The sequence below is a fragment of the Ambystoma mexicanum genome, chromosome 3q (assembly GCF_040938575.1).
Source record: "Ambystoma mexicanum isolate Mex_15411 chromosome 3q, UKY_AmexF1_1, whole genome shotgun sequence".
Lineage (NCBI taxonomy): Eukaryota > Metazoa > Chordata > Amphibia > Caudata > Ambystomatidae > Ambystoma > Ambystoma mexicanum.
Genome location: NC_090926.1, coordinates 372,433,036 through 372,452,928, shown reverse-complemented (window position 1 = coordinate 372,452,928; position 19,893 = coordinate 372,433,036). Strand labels below are relative to the sequence as shown.

The 19,893-nt window shown below is 50.6% G+C and overlaps 1 protein-coding gene across 1 annotated transcript in view; it reads right to left on the bottom strand.

Annotated features, from left to right (window-relative positions):
• FAT2 (FAT atypical cadherin 2) overlaps positions 1–17,469 on the bottom strand; it is a 262,307-nt gene extending 244,838 nt beyond the window's left edge. The window contains exon 1 of the mRNA XM_069654000.1: positions 17,294–17,469. The gene's annotated coding sequence lies outside the window, so the exon portion shown is untranslated. The remainder of the gene's footprint in view (positions 1–17,293) is intronic.
• Between the last annotated feature and the right edge of the window lie 2,424 nt (positions 17,470–19,893).

The following is a 19,893-nucleotide window of genomic DNA, read 5'->3' as shown; positions in this document are numbered from 1 at the left end:
CACTCTGGCCAACATGTGAACATATATATGTCCCTGTGGTACCAGTGTGCGTCTTTCATTCACCCAGGTTGTGTGTGTTTGTTTTCCTCATTGCGAATATCAGTAAACCTCAAATGCCAGAATCACACGTGGTAGAGAGAACAGCAGCAAGGAGAAATGAACCCCAAAATATCACCAAGTTTAGGCTCTGCCTGAGTTGTGAAAAAAAAGAACAAAAAAAATATTTTTTGTAGTAGTTTTCCTTATTTCAATGTATACCCCCTTTCTGCTTTGGGAAGAGGATGTGAATTTTAATTTTAAAAACTGAAATTATTTTTTCGGTTTCAGGGAAGTTTTTTTAAAACATAAAAATCGCATATGGGCCAATTTCAGGCATGTGCACTCTAAGCCCACCCTTCTGTGGAGACTTAGGATGAACATGTCACTGATTCCATGTTTCTATTATCGCTATTTACCCACACTGGGATTTTGCTCCCAGGCGACTTCCACCACTGTGATAAACTCCTAGGTGCCCAGCTAGGTTTTTGTTCACAGGTGCACCACTGTAATTTGGCTCTGCTGTGATTTTGCTCCCAGGTTCCCACTGCAGTTTTGACATGCTGTGATTTTCCTCCAATGTGCCTCACTGCCATTTGCCCAGCTGTGATTTTGCCCTGCTGTAATTCTGCCCAACTGTGATGTTGCCCAGCTGTGATTTGGAACCTCGGTGTCCCTTCTGTGATTTTTAACCTGGAGCAATTCCCCTCCAATCTCGACTGGGTAATCACTGTTTTCTGCTGCCTTGTGTCTTCACCAGATTTCCCCCACTGGGATTCAGCACTAGGCCCTGCACACTTTCCGTTGCCAGGGATACCAGTCTAAGGTGCCCCAGGACTTCTCACAATTACCCTACCGAAGCCCTGCCAAGATGTCAGCATGGCCCCTCTCGATGCTTTTCCCAAATGTCCATCGGGGTCTCCGCTGACCACTCCCCCACACTGACGTAGTCAAAGTCTATGCTCAAAACACAACAAACTAAGGCGAGTGAAAACCCCTCTCAACAAACATCAAACATCAGAATGCCACACCTCCCCAACCAACTTTCATATCATAGCCCTGACCATTGCATCCTCGCACTAGGAGCAGACAAAGCTCCCCGCTCTCCTTAGCCATCCAGCCCTTACAGTAAAAGGTGGGCTATACATCTAGCACATTGCTAAGACCTTCCAGTCACGGATGGGACTAGGTCAGCATCCCTGTGCTATCTGCCCAAGTCATGCAGGACTAGAGGTGTCCAGCTCTTTAACCCTGTGCCAACTGCCCAAGTCATGCAGGACTAGAGGTGCCCAGCTCTGTATCCCTGTGCCAACTGCCCAAGTGATGCAGGACTAGAGGTGTCCAGCTCGTTATCCCTGTGCCAACTGCCCAAGTCATGCAGGACTAGAGGTGTCCAGCTCTGTATCCCTGTGCCAACTGCCCAAGTCATGCAGGACTAGAGGTGTCCAGCGCTTTATCCCTGTGCCAACTGCCCAAGTCATGCAGGACTAGAGGTGTCCAGCGCTTTATCCCTGTGCTAGCATTCTAAGCCTTCAGCCTCTGGTGGTCATGGCCATGTATCATTGTGCCAACAGCTATCCAGTCCTAGAGGTGTTTGAATCCCTGTGCCAATTGCTTGGAGCCGGGCAGCTCTGGCGGGCATTGCTGTCTTCTTGGAGACTTTTGTGAGCATCAAGAGCTTATCCAATCCGTCCCCTTCGATACAATGCATTGCTTGATTCCTGCTCTCCTCTGTCTGGCGGCAGAGAGGCGGTTTAATCCCTATCCTAGTTTGTGGTGTGTCTCCCATAATAATACAGTCCGTGTTAGTTATCAAAGAAGGTGTCATACGCAAACCACACGACAAATTACAGACTAGGCATTCCACCACAAACACTGCTCACCACAAGCGATGAAAATGGCCCTGCTGCACGGTTAGCAATGCACAGCTGCAAGGGAAGTGCAATCCAAGCACAACTCCTCACAAGAAAGGGATCCAGGCAGGGCCACTGTCAGCAATGCACAGCTGTAAGCCATGTACAAGCACAACTCCCCACAAGAAAGGGATCCAGGCAGGGCCACTGTCAGCAATGCACAGCTGTAAGCCATGTACAAGCACAACTCCCCACAAGAAAGGGATCCAGGCAGGGCCACTGTCAGGAATCTAAAGCTGTAAGCCATGTGCAAGCGCAACTCCTCACAAGAAAGGGATCCAGGCATGGCAACTCTCAGCAATGCACAGCTGTAAAAAAAAGGGCAAGCAAAACTTTCCATAAGAAAGGCACCCAGGCAGGGCCTGAGCCAGCAATGTACAGCTGCAAGGGACGTGCAAGCACAACTCCTCAAAAGAAGGGTATCCAGGCAGGGCTGCTGTCAGCAATGCACAGCTGTAAGCGAAGTGCAAGTGCAGCCCCCCACAAGAAATGCGTACAGGCAGTGCCAATGTCAGGAATGTAAAGCTGTAAGCCATGTGCAAGCACAACTCCCCACAAGAAATGCATACAGGCAGGGCCAATGTCAAAAATGCACAGCTGTAAGCAAAGTGCAAGCAAAACTCTCTACAAGAAAGGCACCCAGACAGGGCCACTGACAGCAATGCCCAGCTGCAGGTTAAATGTAAGCACACCTCACCCCAAGAAAGGCATTGAGGCAGCGCCACCGTCACCAATGCACAGTTTTAATCGAAGTGCAAGAGCAACTCCCCACAAGAATTGCACCCAGGCAGGAGCACTGTTAGCAATACACAGCTATAAGTGAAGTGCAAGTGCCACTTCATACAAGAAAGTCATCCAGGCAGGGCCACTGTCAACAATGCATATCTGTAAAGTTAATTGCAAGCACAAATCGCGACAAGAAAGGCACACATCAGGGCCACTGCCTGCAATGCACAGCTGTAAGCGAGGTGCAGGCGCAACTCCTCACAGGAAAGGCAGGCAGGGCCCCTGTCAGCAATATACAGCTGCAAGTGAAGTGCCAGACCAACTCCCCACAAGAAAGGCATTCAGGCAGGGCCCTTGTCAGCAATACAAGCGAAGTGGAAGCACAATTCCCCACAAGTAAGGCAACCAGGCAGGGCCCTGGTAGCAATGCACAGCTGTAAGCAAAGTGCAAGTACAACTCCCCACAAGAAAGGCATCCAGGCAGGGCCACTGTCAGCAATGCACAGTTTTAACTGAAGCACAAGAGCAAGTCCCCACAAGAATGGCACCCAGTTAGGAGCACTGTGTGCAATACACAGCTGTAAGTGAAGTGCATGTGGCACTTCCCAGATGAAAGGCATCCAACAGGTCCACTATCACCGATGCACAGCTGTAAGCGAAGTCCAACCGCAACTCCCCACAAGAAAAACATCCAGGCAGGGTCACTGACAGCAATGCACAGCTGTAAGCAAGGTGTAAGTGCAACTCCCCACAAGAAATGCATACAGGCAGGGCCAATGTCAGCAATGCACAGCTTTAAGCAAAGTGCAAGCAAAACTCTCTACAAGAAAGGCACCCAGACAGGGCCACTGACAGCAATGCCCAGCTGCAGGTTAAATGTAAGCACACCTCACCCCAAGAAAGGCATTGAGGCAGCGCCACCGTCACCAATGCACAGTTTTAATCGACGTGCAAGAGCAACTCCCCAAAAGAATTGCACCCAGGCAGGAGCACTGTTAGCAATACACAGCTGTAAGTGAAGTCCAACCGCAACTCCCCACAAGAAAGGCATCCAGGCAGGGCCACTGTCAACAATGCATATCTGTAAAGTTAATTGCAAGCACAAATCGCGACAAGAAAGGCACACAGGCAGGGCCACTGTCTGCAATGCACAGCTGTAAGCGAGGTGCAGGCGCAACTCCTCACAGGAAAGGCAGGCAGGGCCCCTGTCAGCAATATACAGCTGCAAGTGAAGTGCAAGACCAACTCCCCACAAGAAAGACATCCAGGCAGGGCCCTTGTCAGCAATACAAGCGAAGTGGAAGCGCAATTCCCCACAAGTAAGGCAACCAGGCAGGGCCCCTGGTAGCAATGCGCAGCTGCAAGTGAAGTGCAAGTACAACACCCCACAAGAAAGGCATCCAGGCAGGGCCACTGTCAGCAAAGCAGAGCAGCAGGTTAAATGTAAGCACAACTCCCCACAAGAAAGCCATCGAGGCATGGCCACCATCACCAATGCACAGTTTTAACTGAAGCGCAAGAGCAGGTCCCCACAAGAATGGCACCCAGGCAGGAGCACTGTGTGCAATACACAGCTGTAAGTGAAGTGCATGTGCCACTTCCCACATGAAAGGCATCCAGCAGGCCCACTATCACCAATGCACAGCTGTAAGCGAAGTCCAACCGCAACTCCCTACAAGAAAAGCATCCAGGCAGGGCCACTGACAGCAATGCACAGCTGGAAGCAAACTGCAAGCACAACTCCCCAGAAGAAAGGCATCCAGGCAGGGCCACTGTCAGCAATGCACATCTGTAAAGTTTATTGCAAGCACACATCGCCACAAGAAAGGCACACAAGCAGGGCCACTGTCAGCAATGCACGGCTGTAAGTGAGGTTCAAGCGCAATTCCTCACAATAAAGGCAGGCAGGTCCCCTGTCAGCAATACACAGCTGCAAGTGAAGTGCAAGAGCAAGTCCCGACAAGAAAGGCATCCAGGCAGGGCCCCTGTCAGCAATGCACATTAGCAAGCAAAGCGCAAGCACAATTCCGCACAAGAAATGCACCCAGGCAGAGCCTCAGTCAGCAATGCATAGCTAAAAGCTAAGTGGAAGCACAATTCCCCACAAGTAAGGCAAACAGGCAGGGCCCCTAGTGTTAGGGAGAATTCTCTGTTTAGGCTGAATTTCCTAACCTAGTGAGTCCCCCAGAAGCTTTGCTGGATTTCTGGAGTTTGTTTTTTCTCCTGCCAAGAGTGAGACTCTTTTCCTCACACTCTTGGACATGATTTGAGGGGTTCCTTTGACTGTTAATGTGTTTTATGGGCTATTGGGTCTTTTACTCCATAGGGTCTCATGTGTTTTACTATGTGTGTTACACAGCACCCTCAGTGCAGTGACACAGGGGTGTTATAGTGACACCCCACATAGACTCCATACCCTGGGACTGACTACTGTCTCCCAGGGCATGTAAAGTCACCATTGGCTTTACTAGTCCCAAATTTTGTAACAGAACCAGTACAAACCATCATAATGTGGAAGTACTGGTAGGGGTAATTTGATTGCCCCTGGGTCTGTTTTTCGAGGGGGTACTGTGCAGTCCTCCCTCGTTGAGTTTCTGGCTGGTGGCAGTGGTTACCACGCGGAATATTCCTTAAGAATATTCTGTATGTGATTTTCCCATGTATTTTAAACGCACCACTTTTTGGTGCAATGCTAAAGATACCGCCGGTTTATTTATTTAATATTAATTCACCGGTAGGGTCTTTTTGCCAGAACTCAGTTTTAAAATGGCGTTTGTGTTCGCCTCTGTAACTCCAAACCAAAGGTCGAGGCCTTTGTTCCACTTTGGCAGGCTTCTCCACAGAAGCCTCCAAAAGTGGTGCCACTCTGTCTGGGTACCACAGGGGGTGTGGGAGGGGGTTTAGGCACCTTGGACTAGGTTGCCTTGCCAACCCAAGTTGCACTCTTGCGTGATTGGCCCAAGTGGTGAGCCGCCCCGCTCACCACTTAGCATGGTTGATTGACAGCTAGGCTGAATGAATGGAGGTTTCTTGCATAAAAGCAGGGCTTTTGGGACTGGAACTTCAGAAGTCGCCACAGGACCTGAAAATCCGAAGAGGGAGAAGCTGAGCCGACCTGCAACGACGACACCACCGATGGAGCCCTGCTGAACCATCTCACCACTTCCCGACGACAGAGGAGACCTTCTTGCCGGAGAGTCTCTTCCCCTTGAGCTGGTGGGGACAACCAGTTTGCTTTCTTTTTTGCCTACCAGGATGTCTAGTGGTCGAATTGCCCATGCCAAACACCCCGGCAACCGGATAGCCACTTACCACTGAACCGCGAATAAAAGGACCGCTCCTTTTAATCGAGAACTCCGCGGCTCGTTTCTTCCCTGGCAGTGCAACGACCTTCTGCTTTCCTCCCCAACGAGATCTTCTCTTCCCCCGGACGAAGCACCAACTTGCACCCGCTGCCAGAAACAACTGCCCCCGCTGGAGCGTTCTCACCATTTCAAGGTACTGTGTCCGCCTGGCCTCCCTTTCTATAGATTGCTACAAGGTGACAGTAAATCCTTAACCTTCTAGACTGGGCTGGTCTCTTGACCATCTAACTGGTCCCTTTCTTTTGGTCCAACTTCTTTCTGAACCTTTTTGAGACTTTTGGGCACTTTTCAACTGTGTGACCTTGGACACATTTCGTTCTGATCCTCTTAAAGTGGATCCGGCTTTCTGAACTCTAACTCCACGGTTTTATTCTGCCTTCCTCTCTTGCTGTGTTCTTCTGAAAGTGTTGGGATCTGTTTCAATTTATGCTCTGCCTTTCTCTCCCTTTAAACCGAATTATTAGAGTGCCATCTACGTTAAGCGCTCACCGCTGTCTGAAAATAAGAGGTGCTTTACTTAAGACTTGTCTAATATTCTTTTAAGGGAGTGTATATACTTCAGTGACTGTGTTTTTGAACTTGCTTGATATTAGTGCCAGTGTGTTTTTATAGATGTGTTTTTAAATAAATAATTATATATCTTTTACACCAAAGCTCTGGTCAGTGTTTGCTTGTTTTACTGTGTTTATCTGCCCTATTGTGTATGCTCTGTATACTGCCTAACTCTTCTTGAGAGAAGTCTGACTGTTCAGCCACAGCTACCAGGTAAATCTGGGTGGTGCAGACTGCTACCAATTGGGTTTACTGCTAACTCCTGTAGTCTTAAACTTGTTGCAGTGGTCCCTAAGGGAACTGCACAGGTTTCTGCCTAACACCTGGTAGCAATGCACAGCTGCAAGTGAAGTTCAAGCACAACTCCCACTAGAAAGGCATCCAGGCTGGACCTCAGTCAACAATGCACAGCTGTAAGGGAAGTGGAAGCACAATTCCTCACAAGTAAGGCAACCAGGCAGGGGCTGTCAGCAGTGCACATTAGCAAGTGAAGTGCAAGCACAATTCCCCACAGGAAAGGCATCCAGGCAGGGCCTCAGTCAGCAATGTACAGCTGTAAGTTAAGTGCAAGCACACTTTCCCATAAGAACGGCAACCAGGCAGGGCCCCAGTCAGCAATGCACAGCTTCAAGCAAGGTGCAAGTGCAATTCCCCACAAAAAAAGGCATCCAGGCAGGGCCTCAGTCAGTAATGCACAGCTGCAAGTGAAGTGCAAGCACAACTCACCACAAGAAAGGCATATTGGCAGGCCCACTGTCTGCAATGCACAGCTGTAAGCGAGGTGCAAGTGAAACTCCTCACAAGAAAGGCAACCGGCAGGGCCGCAGTCAGCAATGCACATTAGCAAGCAAAGTGCAAGCACAATTCCCCAGAAGAAAGGCATCCAGGCAGGGCCTGAGTCAGCAATGCACAGCTGCAAGTGAAGTCCAAGCACAATTACCCACAAGAAAGGTAACCAGGCAGGGCCACTGTCAGCAATGCACAGTTGTAAGTGAGGTGCAAGCACAACTCCCCACAAGAAAGGCAACCGGCAGGGCCGCAGTCAGCAATGCACTGCTGCAAGTGAAGTGCAAGCGCAATTCCCCATAAGAAAGACATCCAGGCAGGGCCTCAGTCAGCAAGGCACAGCTGCAAACGCAATTACCCACAAGAAAGGCATCCAGGCAGGGCCTCAGTCAGCGATGCACAGCTTCAAGCACAATTCCCCACAAGAAAGGAATCCAGGCAGGGCCTCAGTCAGCAATGCACAGCTACAAATGCATTTCCCCAAAAGAAAGGAATCCAGGCAGGGCCTCAGTCAGCGATGCACAGCTTCAAGCACAATTCCCCACAAGAAAGGAATCCAGGCAGGGCCTCAGTCAGCAATGCACAGCTACAAATGCATTTCCCCACAAGAAAGGAATCCAGGCAGGGCCTCAGTCAGCAATGCACAGCTGCAAGCGAGGTGCAAGTGCAACTCCCCACAAAGAAGCCATCCAGTAGTGGGCAGCTGCAAGTGCGGCACAGCCCACCACACCACAAGGACTGTTCACAAAAGGAGAGGAAAATGCCCATGATTCCATGATGCACTGTGATCAGTGGAGCCGATATGGCCTTTAGTAGTGTCAGTCACGGCAGGCACACTTAACCGCAAGCACGTTTAGTAAAAAAAAGAACACCAATTATATTGAAAAATGATTTAAAACATGCACGTGTTCTTTAAGCAATTTAAACTGTTGGCAGGTGTGAGGTCAAGAGACAGAGTACTTCCTGGAGTGAGTGCGTGCCTGGGATACTGGCACAGGTCCTGTTTGGACAATTGGCCGCTTGGGTTATGGGCAAAGAGGGCATCACGACTCTCCGCAGGCTTGAACCGGAGGCAGTGATGGTCGTTACAATGAGATACACCAGATGAGTCTTTTGCGGAGCTCTTCCGGGGCTCTAGGGTGCATTGAGTTCCTGGCTGGTCTTTTAGCAAAGTTGGCATCAAGGAAGGATTTCAGTTAAGTGTTGGGTCGAGGTACATGACGAAGTGGGCACCGGACAAAGGATGAGCTGTGGGCAGGGCATGTGTTCTGGGCAGGGCAGTACATCGAGGTGCTTCTTAGTTTCACATGCAAAGCTGAAAGTAAAACTGACCAGCCAGAAAGCTTCTCAGATGCAGCATTTCAGGCCGGAAGTACATTTTGAGTGCAGGCATTAATTAAAGCTGACAAGATTGCTTAGCAACAGGAATGTGTCAAATTCTGACGGGCCACAAATGAATGGTTTGCTTTGACTAGGATGGATTTTCGGAATACTATCATGGTTCTGTGGCTATTAGGAGATGAATAAGCAGCAATGCACCTTCGCAGCCGCCAACAAGTTGTAACAAGTTTTATCAAAGGGATCTACAGTGGGGAGTTCTCCACTCCCTGGCCGCTGCACTCTCTTCTCTATTCTGCAGCAGCCTCTTAAAGTTTCAGCGGCACCGAGCTTCTGAATAGGCCAGTCCGCCTCGACTCTGTTTTACTGCCAGCAGTGTCAAACTGCAAGCACAACACAACCACCTTTCACCGCAATGGAAGAAACTAGCACTGCACAATAAGAATACATACCTATAATACAAATTGTTGACAGTGAAAAATCACTTTTCACCAGTGAAAAGTGACTTTGCACTGTGCAAATAATTCCACGAATCCGGCCCCAAACGCTCATACTTCTCTACCTCTTCACAGCACATCAGTGATATGGTTAGAGAGAGACTTCTGGTGGTGACTTGAGCAGTAGTTCTAGATACTGTGGGCCTGATTCATAGAATTTTTTGCACGGTTCAAAGTGACTTTGCACTGCTGAAAAGTGACTATGCATTGCCGACACAACCCCTGATTCATGGACCTGTGCAAAGTGTATTTTTGCAGTGCAAAGTCGGTGCAAAGTTACTTTGTGCTGCAAAAAATGACTTTGCACTGACTTTGCACTGCAAAAATACATGCTGCACAGTTACATGAATCAGGGTTTGTGTTGGCAGTGCAAAGTCACTTTTCAGCAGTGCAAAGTCACATTGTACAATGCAAAAAAATCCACGAATCGGGCCCCAAGTGTCAATGCGTTCCTTCTGAGCGTGTCCTACCTGCGCATCGTGGCATGTATTACTAGTATGCATGTATGGCTAGTGCATACATTTGCTCGGCGTGGGCTACTGTTGGTCATTGTGCATGTTTGTGTGAAACACACTCTCCCAGATTTTTAGAGGATGGCCTGTTCTTTCCGGGTCAGGTCCAAATGATCCGCATCAACTTGTAATTTACCAGAAAAGTTTATTTGATCTCTTCTTATCACATCGAAAACATCTCATCAGTTTTATACTTTCTTTCAAAAGGACATGATGTAAAATATGCTTCAATATTAAAATATTGGGTTCAAGAATTTGCAATAAAACTGTGCATATGTGCGGCCATTCCTTACCCCAGAATTTGGCAGGTTTGGCTGAGCTGATTGTAGAAATGTTGACAGTCTTCACCAGTTCAAGTGAAGGACTTGCTATGCGCTAAAAGTCTCGGAAATTGAGGTGGACAATTTCAAGACATGCGCCCCAAAATCGTGTTTTTCAGGGGAGTGAGGGTCTATGGAAAACCCCATGCAAAAAAACACGTATTTTTCAACATCCTTGGGGCCTAATTCACAGAAGCGTTTTATAGTGGTAAAAACCCCATTGGAAAACGCTGTGTGAATCAGGATATGTAGAGATGAAAGCGTTCAGGGGGCGTCGCCGTTTCTCACGAGTGCCTAGATGTGGCAGATGAGGCGCTTGCCAAATGGTGCCCATAGAATCCCCCCCCACCCCCCCGGGAAAGTCACCAACTCTTGCAAAGATCGGGGTAGATACATTCTGCTGAACAGAGGGCAGGGAGGGGCAAACATTCAGACACCTGTCACCAGGAAAGAGGAATGCTATGTTGTGTTAAGTGTCCATGGACTCCAGGCGCTGGGGAAAGCGCTGCTGGCCGCCTCCACGCTTGCTGTGCTAGTCTCGCAGTAGGCCACTGTCTGGGCGTGGCTTCCCCTATCCAATTCCATGAATAATTAACTGAGCTCTCTGAGCCCGGACACATGTTCGCTGCATTATAAAGGATGCGGCTTAATCGCGGGATAACAAGCCTTTTATGATCATTTGCACGAGCTAACGCTGACAATGGCGCCCCGTGCCAGATCTTTAAGTCAGCCGCCATCTTATCTAGGACTGGGGAGGTTTTCCTTACACACGTATTGGAAAGCTTTAGTCCAACTCTAATTCCTAGACAACAAAATGACTCAGCCACTTACACCTGAAATCTGAAATGCCTTCCCAGCCACAAAACCTGGAAATCCAAACATGGCAGCCGAATTGTCTGGATTACTCAAACCTGACATTCGGATAAAATGCACGCGCTCTCGCCAAACTAGTGTGTACATTGCGACCATCAGTTATCCCTAACTTCATTAAAAGCATGTCCAGTTCTCAGGTGTCACACCCTAACATGGCCATTCTAGTGTGGTGTATTTTAAGGCAAAATGTAGGTTTGAGCCACAGTGTTGTCAAATGGCCTGCACAACAAATGTCACAAGTACACAGCCATGGCATTAATGAGAATAGGCACAAGTGCACAACCCTGGCATTAGTGAGAATAGGCACAAGTGCACAACCATGGCATTAGTGAGAATAGGCACACGTGCACAGCCATGGCATTAGTGAGAATAGGCACAAGTGCACAGCCATGGCATTAGTGAGAATAGGCACAAGTGCACAACCGTGGCATTGGTGAAAATAGGCACAAGTGGCCAGCTATGGCATTAGTGAGAATAGGCACAAGTACACAGCCATGGCATTAGTGAGAATAGGCACACATGGCCAGCTATGGCATTAGTGAAAATAGGCACAAGTGCACAACCATGGCATTAGTGAAAATAGGCACAAGTGGCCAGCTATGGCATTAGTGAGAATAGGCACAAGTACACAGCCATGGCATTAGTGAGAATAGGCACACACGGCCGCCCGCTATGGCATTAGTGAAAATAGGCACAAGTGGGCAGCTATGGCATTAGTGAGAATAGGCACAAGTGGACAGCCATGGCATTAGTGAGAATAGGCACAAGTACACAGCCATGGAATTAGTGGGAATAGGCACAAGTGTCCAGCTATGGCATTAGTAAGAATAGGTCCACATGGGCAGCTAGGGCATTAGTGAGAATAGGCGCACATGGCAGCTATGGCATTAGTGAGAATAGGTCCACATGGGCAGCTAGGGCATTAGTGAGAACAGGCACAAGTGGCCAGCTATGGCATTAGTGAGAATAGGCAGAAGTACACAGCCATGGCATTAGTGAGAATAGGCACACATGGCCAGCTATGGCATTAGTGAAAATAGGCACAAGTGGGCAGCTATGGCATTAGTGAAAATAGGCACAAGTGGGCAGCTATGGCATTAGTGAGAATAGGCACAAGTACACAGCCATGGCATTAGTGAGAATAGGCACAAGTGTCCAGCTATGGAATTAGTGGGAATAGGTCCACATGGGCAGCTAGGGCATTAGTGAGAATAGGCGCACGTGGGCAGCTATGGCATTAGTGAGAATGGGTCCACACGGGCAGCTAGGGCATTAGTGAGAATAGGCGCACGTGGGCAGCTATGGCATTAGTGAGAATAGGCGCACATGGGCGTTAGTGAGAATAGAGGCGTTAGTGAGAATAGATGTTCTGCTTTGAGTAAGGTTGTCAGCACACAGTACAACTTTGCCTGCTGCCAGCAAAGAGATATTCGGTTCTCTGCCGGTCCAGGGAACGCTCCTAACACGCGGCCCATTGCTTCCTCTTACTGCCAGAGTTCCCGTGTGCACGGTACATGCGATCCGAGCTGCTGCTGCTCGGGGTGCGCGATCAGGTGCGTCCCCGTGGGATGGCAGCATTAAGGCCAACACATATACCACGCACCATAATGAACCACGCTGACCTGCCCAGCACCCACCAACCACGCCCGACCCGGCACCCATGAATGCCCGTACATCCATGCAGACCGTAGCATACACCCCTCTCCCTGAGGGCTGGCTCCTCCTGCCACCCGCCCTCCTACCTTTCTCCTCTCCAGTGGCCAGGGTGGGTTTACCCCCGCTTTCTAGGCACCCCCTGTGCCGGGCCACCACTGCCATCTCAGCTGTGCTATAAACGCCTTATTGCACAGACATTCGGCGGCCGCCCAGCCCATGTGATTGCCAGCTAGCCAGGGCGCACGGGGCGATGACTGCTTATTAGTCAGCTGCTAAAACAGGTGAGTGGGCTCCCCACCTGTCCCAGAGAGCCGTTTCAAAGTGCACGTTCAGCCTTTCATCCTAATGAGATTGAAAGAAGCAGTCAGGCTTTTATCCTTAAGGGATTGAAAGAAGGAGTACCATTCGGTCGCCACTATAATAACAGGTGGTATTTCCTCCTCTTTGGCAATGCACGGCTGCGGCGAAAGGCGTTGCATGATTAAATACCCTGCGTGCACGTTTATAAACAAGGAAGTCCGGATGTGCCATGCACGTATAAACCACCCCGGCCAGAGCCCATTTCGGAAAGTAGGTAAAACGTCCCCAAAGAACTGCACTTTTGAGGAGTGTGTTGCCCTCCCAATTCCGGCCCTAAATGCCGTAGTCCTGAAAACAGGGCCCGGAGTTAAAGAGCCAGAGGGTCCCGGTTACGATCACCAGCGCCGAGTCATTAGGACTCCCCCGAAGCTGATCCCCTCCCAGTGTCAGGATTGCTCTGGGGGACACACGCAGATTGATACCATAACATTGCCGGAATGGCCCGCAGAGGCGCAGACGGAGATATGAGGACACGGCTTAGCCCGGCACAGAGGAGCCATGGGGACACGCGTGAGTGCACGCCCGGTGCACACTGTGCGCAGATCTGTGAGCAGGACACGGGTTATTACCAGAGCGCAGAGGCCTGGGAGGCAAGGCATTACCAGGCGCAGTACTCGCAGCCTGCAACAAGTAATTAGGACACGCGTTATCAACCCTACCGGTACACAGTGTGCATCGGCAATCATTAGGGTGGTGCCCGAAGCGCGCGGCGTGCGGGGCGGCATTGCGACAGAGGTGGCGATTGCGCAGAGTGCACAAAGTGCAGACCAGCGCGCGGCTTACTGGGCACAATCAGAAAAGAGGTGGCTACTCCGCAGACTAGAAGAGTGTAGACTCTAAGAACACGCCAGCACCTAGGAAATTAAAGCGCCCGGCCAAGGGGGCATTATGGGACTAGAGGTCGTTACTCTGCAGAGTGCAGAGGAACTCTCTAGGGCCTAGAGACAGAGAGTTAAAGTCTGGCCTAGGGGGAATTATTGGACTGGAGGTCGTTACTCCGCAGAGTGCAGAGGAATTCTCTAGCGCCTAGAGAATTAAAGCGCCCTGGCTAGCGGGCATTATTGGACACGAGGTTGTTGCTCTGCAGAGTGCAGGTGACCTCTATAGCGCCTACAGACTTAAAGTGCCCTGCCTAGGGGGCATTATTGGACTGGGGTTGTTACTGGGCAGAGTGCAGAGGAATTCTCTAGCGCCTCGAGAATTAAAGCGCCCTGCCTAGCGGGCATTATTGGACTCGAGGTTGTTGCTCTGCAGAGTGCAGGTGACCTCTATAGCGCCTACGGCGGAGTCCGTTCGTGCTCAAACCATCAAAGCAGTTATTGCCACACAGGGCATTAAGACGTCCAATGGCAAGAGTGGGCAAGTAGTCATTAAGACACGCAATAAAAACAAGTACATGCAACTTGCCCTGAGTCGATAGGTCAGCTGTTTTTAACCCTTTCAGTGCTTTCTATAGGCCGTGATTAGGTGACAGGAACCGACCCTTATAGTACACTCAGAGTATCAAGGGGCATGCCGTGAGTGGCCCTGGCAGTTCACCCACAGTACAGCAATGGCCCGGGTAGCACTGTGCACCCATCATGGGAGGAGGGCCCAATTGATGGAATTTCTTGCACAGTTCAAAGTGATGTTGCACTGCTGAAAATTGACTTTGCACTGCCGACATAATCCCTGATTTATGGAACTGTGCAAACTATATTTTTCGAGTGCAAAGTCAGAACACAGGCATTTGTGCAGTACAAAAAGGTTTTGCACTGACTTTGCACTGCAAAAATACACTTTGCAGGAAATCTTTTCTCTGCCACACACTCTATTTCGGTGGCCTGCACACCGTGCAAATAACATACTGTGACACACTGCAAGTAAGGTCAGATTGCACATAACACACACCACGCAAGCTACTGTCAGTCACGGCCTGTCAGTACAAAACATGCGCTTGAGTTAAAACACTACAATGCAACATACACACTGTACGCGAGCCCCAGACTCTGGTCTGGAGTCGACAGCCCACGGTGACATGCAATATACACACCAACAATATGTGTGGCTGACTGCACGCAATACAATGCCGACATAGTACGCCAATCCGTAAGCAAGCCCTACCCATACACCGTGAATAAAGTGAACGGTAACAGGACGAATCACATGGGAGGCTGTGCTGGTGCAAATAGAAGCACTCTGCGCTCCTGCCCCGGTTATCCTCTATCGGGGTCAGGGGCGGCACTGTGCTTCACTTTGGCCATGCCCAACTATACCTCAACATGTAGGCCCACTCCATTTGCTGCTCTTTCTACGCCTGCACTTCTCTCAGTGTCTTGCTGCACTTAGCGTGGGTACCATTGCCCCCACTCTCTGGGTCATGTGGTGATGGCTCTCCTCTGATCCACTCTGCGCCGTGCTCTTTCTGGTCCCTCTCTATAAGTGACGTCCTGGTTCCCCGCTCCCTATCCATGTTCTCTCCCTCTCTGGTTCTCTGTCTCCATCTCTCTGTCTCTCTCCAATTTGGCGCCCCACTTGTCCCCATTGCTCCTGGCTCTGATCGTCGCCCCCCCCCTTTCCTCCTGTTGCCCTTCTCTGTGCTCAGGTCTACTCTCCCAGGGTCATGTGTCCCTCTTTCTCGATATCCCGTTGCCCCTGTGTCTGCCCACCAATCATTTCTTGCCCTTTCCCCGACTCTCTGAATGTCCTCTCTTTTGCCCTCTGCTTGGTACAAGTTGCATTTTTCTCATCATGTTACTTTTTTGTTCCTATCTCCTCTTCCCCTGCTCTGTCCCTATTGCTCCTTTTCTTGTACTGTTCCCATGCCCCCTCTCTTGTTCTGTTCCCATTGCCCCTTTATCGTTCTTTTGCCATTTTCACCCTATCTTCTTCTGTTCCCATGCCACCTCGTGTGATGTTACCAGGACCACTGTCTTGTTCTGTTCCCAGGACCCATTCTCTTGTTCTGCTCCAATTGCCTACTCACTTGTTCTGTTCCCCTGCCCTCGCGTGTTCTGTTTCCATAACGTCCTCCTGTTCTGCTCCCATTGCCCACTCACTTGTTCTGTTCCCCTGCCCCCCTTGTTCTGTCCCGATTGCCCCATTTCTTGTTTTTTCACATGCCCCAATTCCTGTTCTGTTCCCATTGCCCCTCTATTGTACTTTTCCCATTTACCTTTCTCATGTTCTGTTCCATGCCCCCTCTTTTGCTCTGTTACCAGGACTACTGTCTTGTTCTATTCCCATTATCCATTCTCTTGATCTGCTCCCATTGCCCACACACTTGTTCTGTCCCCCTGCCCGTCTCTTGTTCTGTTCCCATAACCCTCTCTTGTTCTGTTCCCATTACCCCCTCAATTGTTCTGTTCCTCTGCCCCTCTCTTATGTTCCCATTGCCCACTCGCTTGTTCTGCCCCATTGCCCCTGATGTGTCCTGTATCCCTGTCTGCTCTTGAGATATGTTCCCATTGCCCACACTCTTGTTCTGTTCCCATACCCCTCTTTTGACCTGTTCCCATTGCCCCCTCACTCGTTCTGTTCCTCTGCCTACTCTCTTGCTCTGGCCGCAGTTTCCCCTCGCTCATTTACTCTTGCCATTACCCACGCACTTGTTCTGCTACCATTGTCCCCTGGCGTGCTTTTTTTCATCAGTCCCCTGTCTTGATATGTTCCTATTGCCCACTCGCTTGTTCTGCTCCCATTGCCCCCTGATGTGTCCTGTTCCCCTGTCCGCTATCGTGATATGTTGCCATTGCCCACACTCTTGTTCTATCCCAGTTAGCCCTCTTTCTCTACAGTCCTGGTTCTATCCCTTATTCTGATCCTACCCGTGTTGCCCTCCTCTCTTGGGTATGTTTACCCCCTCTCATTTCGTTGACTTTCTCTCTGCGTTCCCGTTGCCCAGCCGCCCTGCATTGCTCCCTGTGCCCTCTGGTTCTGGTCTTACCCCCACTTCCCTCGTCCCCCTGGTGCCCTCTCTGGTCCTGTCCCCGTGACCCCACTCTCTCTCTCCGTTTGCCCTCGTTGCCGCTCGCCCCGGGTCCTCACTCCACTGCCTCGGCTTGTAGCACAACTCCCGGGTTCACGATGAGCCTCGCTCGCTCTAAATCCGTGCCTCCACCCGCGGGCGCGACCCTGTTCGCCTATCTCTTTGCCCCGCTCTGCTGCGCGTGTCTGGGTTCCAGGCAGTTGCCCCTCTCGCTCTCAGGTCCCACGCCGACCCCACTGGCCGTAGTCTCGCCCCGTTGCCTATTCTCTCCTCACAGGGTCTTGTTGCCCTGTTCTCTGCCCACGCTGTTGGTCGCCTGTCCCAGGAGGCCCCTGCCCGATCCCGTGCACACACAACCTGAGTCTCAACTCAGAGGGGAGAAGCGCTCCTACCTGGCCGTACCGCTCCTGCCTCCACTATTCCTTGCAGGCCCGGGACTCCGGGGCTCCCGGGGGTCCGGACATGTCAGTCCTTGTCCGGATCAGGCTTTAGCAAGTCCTGTGCCGGGTGTGGAGTAGTCCGGGCAAATGCACCTTCCTTCCCGGTCCAGGTGCGCAGCCAGCGAGCAGACTGAGGAAGCGTGAATGAGTTAGGCTCGGAGCCGGAGAGGTGGAGGGGAGGGGCCAGGTAAAAACACTCCCCGGCCCTCCTCCTCCCCCTCGCGCTACCTCCGGCCCTTCGCTGCCTCCTTCACTCTCGGAACCCCTCACACCGCGGTGAGGTCTCACCTGCGACGATGTGTCCAGCCGCGCCCACCGCCTTCTCCCTTCTCCGCTGTCGGACACATCTGCTTTCATGTTTTATTGTATTTTATAAAGCGCGCACACACTGTATAGCGCGCTTTCCCCGCGTACCTCTCATTCTCTAGAATCCCTGCCAATCGCCATGTGTTCCATCTCTCTATTCAATGTTCCCTCGCTCTGTCCGCCCCCTTTCTTTTTCCTTTCTCACCCCCTCTATCTCCCCCGACCCAGCTCTCAGTTTCTCACTCTCTCTCTTTTCGTGGCTTCTTATATTACCACCTCTCTTTCTCACTCTCCTCGTCCCTTACTCATTCTCTCTCCCTCCCTTTCCATCTTTTTTTTCAATCAGGTACTCACCAATTGACTTTTCTCTCCCTCTGTGTGCACCTCTTCTTTCGCCACTCTTACCATTTGTCTCTGTGCACCTTTTCTTTCGCCCCTCTTACCATTTGTCTCTCTGTGCACCTCTTATTTCGCCCCTCTTGTTCTTGGTCTCTCTGTGCACCTCTTCTTTCGCCCCTCTTACCATTTGCCTCTGTGCACCTCTTCTTTCGCCCCTCTTACTCTTGGTCTCTCTGTGCACCTCTTATTTCGCCCCTCTTACCCTTTGTCTCCGTGCACCTCTTCTTTCGCCTCTCTTACTCTTGGTATCTCTGTGCACCTCTTCTTCGTCGTCCCTCTTACCCTTGGTATCTCTCTTTGCACCTCTTCTTCACCCTTCTTACTTTTTGTCTCTCCGTGCACCTCTTCTTCACTCCTCTTACCCTTGGTCTCTCTGTGAACTTCTCCTTCACCCACCTACCCTGTGTCTCTCTCTGTGCACCTCTTCTTCACCCCTCTCACCCTTTGTCTGTCTTTGCACCTCTTCTTAACCCACTTACCCTTTGTCTCTCTGTGCACCTCTTCTTTCGCCCCTCTTACCCTTTGTCTCCCTGTGCACCTCTTCTTCACCCTTCTTACCCTTTGTCTCTCTGTGCACCTCTTCTTCACCCCTCTTACCCTTGGTATCTCTCTGCGCCTCTTCTTCAGCCCTCTTACCCTTGGTCTCTCTGTGCGCTTCTCCTTCACCCACTTACCCTCTGTCTCTCTCTGTGCACCTCTTTTTCACCCCTCTTACCCTTGGTATCTCAGTGCACCTCTTCTTCACCCCTCTTCCCCTGGGTATCTCTCTGCACCTCTTCTTCACCTCTCTTACCCTTGGTCTCTCTGTGCACTTCTCCTTCACCCACTTACCCTTTGTCTCTCTGTGCACCTCTTCTTCACCCCTCTTACCCTTTGTCTGTCTTTGCACCTCTTCTTAACCCACTTACCCTTTGTCTCTCTGTGCACCTCTTCTTTCGCCCCTCTTACCCTTTGTCTCCCTGTGCACCTCTTCTTTTGCCCCTCTTACCCTTTGTCTCTGTGAAACTCTTCTTTCGCCCCCCTTTCTCTTGGTCTCTCTTTGCACCTCTTCTTCACCCTTCTTACCCTTTGTCTCTCTGTGCACCTCTTCTTCACCCCTCTTACCATTGGTATCTCTCCGCGCCTCTTCTTCAGCCCTCTTACCCTTGGTCTCTCTGTGCACTTCTCCTTCACCCACTTACCCTCTGTCTCTCTCTGTGCACCTCTTCTTCACCCCTCTTACCCTTTGTGTCTCTGTGCACCTCTTCTTCACCCCTCTTACCCTTGGTATCTCTCTGCACCTCTTCTTCACCCCTCTTCCCCTTGGTCTCTCTGTGCACTTCTCCTTCACCCACTTACCCTCTGTCTCTCTCTGTGCACCTCTTTTTCACCCCTCTTACCCTTTGTGTCTCTGTGCACCTCTTCTTCACCCCTCTTACCCTTGGTATCTCTGCGCACCTCTTCTTCACCCCTCTTACCCTTGGTATCTCTCTGCACCTCTTCTTCACCCCTCTTACCCTTGGTCTCTCTGTGCACTTCTCCTTCACCCACTTACCCTCTGTCTCTCTCTGTGCACCTCTTTTCACCCCTCTTACCCTTTGTGTCTCTGTGCACCTCTTCTTTACCCCTCTTACCCTTGGTATCTCTGTGCACCTCTTCTTCACTCCTCTTACCCTTGGTATCTCTGTGCACCTCTTCTTCACTCCTCTTACCCTTGGTCTCTCTGTGCACCTCTTCTTTACCCCTCTTACCCTTGGTATCTCTGTGCACCTCTTCTTTACCCCTCTTACCCTTGGTATCTCTGTGCACCTCTTCTTCACTCCTCTTACCCTTGGTCTCTCTGTGCACCTCTTCTTTACCCCTCTTAC